This window comes from Propithecus coquereli, unplaced genomic scaffold, assembly GCF_000956105.1.
Source record: "Propithecus coquereli isolate 6110/MARCELLA unplaced genomic scaffold, Pcoq_1.0 Scaffold19, whole genome shotgun sequence".
NCBI lineage: Eukaryota > Metazoa > Chordata > Mammalia > Primates > Indriidae > Propithecus > Propithecus coquereli.
Window position 1 is genome coordinate 10015251 of NW_012143856.1, and position 2672 is coordinate 10017922.

The window sequence follows — 2672 nt, forward strand, 5'->3', positions numbered from 1 at the left end:
ATCTTCCAAAGACCTATCATATCCCATTGCATGTAGAAGGCCTCCAGGAGGCTGATTAAATTAATTTTAAAAACTCCTAGAAAAAGAAAAAATAAACTCAAAAAAGGCTTCTAGATGTAAAGCAGCAAGCGATTCCTAAAATGCAACAAAAAGAATTTTCAAGTCTAATCCTTATCATTTCAAGCTGTCCCTAGATTGTTAAGAATTTTTTAAGTCTGGAGACGGAGCTGCAGACAGAATTGGAACCTCTGGCTAAAGTGTGGTTATGTTTCTCCAGTATTACCTCAATGAGCAGGGAGAGCGGGTCTATACGCTGAAGAAATTTGACCCTATGCAACAACAGACTTGCTCAGCCCACCCCGCTCGGTTCTCCCCAGTCGACAAATACTCACGACATTGAATCACCATCAAGAAACACTTCAAGGTGCTCATGACCCAGCAACTGCACCCTGTCCTCTGAGGGTCCCTTAAATTTCATGTTTCTTCTGCTGTCCCTCAGAGACTCCATAACCAAACTCCTCAATCTGTGAGCCATGAAGTCATTTTACCAGCCATGCTCTTTGGAATCCAGTCTTATCATGGCCTTTGATCATGCTTGTGTGAGGCAGTCATGGTAGCATACCCCAGAAAGGGAACAAGTTTGACTGGTTTTTTTTTTCACATTTTAAATTACTGCCAGGTTATTAAAGATAAAATAATTTGAAAAAAAAAAAAAGAATTTTTCAAGTCTACTTATTATTACATTGTCATAATACAAGGCAACTTTAATGACATTAATCTATAATAATTTAGCTTGTTTATTCATCCACTACAAGGGTCTGGGCTAGGCCACCAGGGATACAAAGGCGATTCAGACACTGCCCCTCCACCAAGAAGCTCACGGTCTTAATAATAAATGGAATGCAGTATAAAAGGCCCTATAGTTAAAGAATGTATGATGCAATGGGGGAATAGACAAAGAGGTCAATATTCCCGGGGAGATTAAGAAGGCTTCTTGGAAGGACTGATTTGGGCTTTTTTTAAAAATTTTATTTCATTTAATGTATTCATATGATTCAAAATTTAAAAAGATAATACAAACACTGACAACACTAAAGTCTGGTGAGGATATGGAGAAATGGGAATTCTCATTCATTCCTATTGGGAAGGCAAAATAGTACAGACACTCTGGAAGACAGTTTGGCAGTTTCTTATAAAACTAAACATAATCTTACAATATGATACAGCAGCTGTGATCTTTGGTATATACCCAAAGAAGTTGAAAACTTACATCCACACAAAAAACTGCATATGAGTATTTACACCAGTTTTATTTATAATTTCCAAAACTTGGAAGCAACCAAGATGTCCTTCAGTAGGTTATTGACAGGGTTGGGAAATGGGGGAAGAGAGGAAGGGATGAAAACAGGCAGAGCACAGAGGAATTTTAGGGCAGTGAAACTATGCTCTATGATATCATAATGGTGGAAACATGTCATTATACATTTGTCAAAACACACAGAATGCACATCACCAAGAGTGAACCCTAATGTAAACTACATACTTTGATACTTTGGGTTATAATGATATGTCAATGTAGGTTCATCATTTGTTTTAAAAAAAGTGCCATTCTGATTCAGGATTTTGATAGTGGAGGACAATGTCATGTGTTGGGGGCATGGGGTATATGGGAATTCTCTACTTTCTACTCAATTATGCTGTGAACCTAAAACTGCTCTGTAAAAGAAAGTCTATTTTTTAAAAAAGATAATACAGTGAAAATATTGCTCTCATCCTCAATCCCTAAATGCTCAAGTTTCCTCTCCTTAGGCACACCAACGTTTCTAGTTTCCTGAATATATTTCCAGGGATTTTGAGGACTATACAAATGATGTGTCTATATCTATATCTATAGATATAGATTTTCCCCCTATTTTTCCACAAATGGTAACGTACCCACACACTGTGTTTTGCACCTTGCTTTTTTCACTTAATGATATACCTTAAAGATTTTTCCATATTGGTATAGAAAAAATCTCTTTGTTCTTTTTAATAGCTGTATAGCATTGTATGAATGAAAAATAATTTATTTAGTCAGTCCCCTATTGATGGACATGAAATGTGTTTCTAATCTTTTGCTATCACAAATAACTGTAATGAATAATGTCATATCTACATTGTTTTGAAAATAGGCATATATATTTGTGAGGATAAAGTCTTAGAAAGGGAATTTTTAGGTCAAAGAATACATGTATTTGCAATTTTAATATATATTTCCAAATTTTCCTTTAAATGGGGTTGTACCAAATAACACTCCCTATGTCAAAGTATTATTTGAACAGACTCAGCAAGAATATGTAATCAAACACTTGGATCTTTTCTAACTACCCCGTAAAAAATGGCATCATGTTATAGTTTTTATGAGTGCTCTTTATATATTAAGGAAATTAGCGTTTTATCTGTAATATGAGTTACAAATACTTGTCCCATTTTGTCTTTGGCCTTATACTAAATGATTTTGCCATGCAGATTTTTTTAATGAAGTTGAATTTATCAATGTTTTCTTTTACGGTTTCAGGATTTTCTGTCACAATTAGAAAGGTCATATCCGCCACCATGCCCGGCTAATTTTTTCTATATATTTTTAGTTGTCCGATTAATTTCTTTCTATTTTTAGTAGAGACAGGGTCTCG

General features: G+C 35.1%; 1 pseudogene; it reads left to right on the forward strand.

The window, feature by feature from the left end:
* The first annotated feature begins 260 nt into the window (after window positions 1-260).
* On the forward strand, window positions 261-460 carry LOC105809139 (annotated as a pseudogene).
* The last annotated feature ends 2212 nt before the right edge of the window (window positions 461-2672 follow it).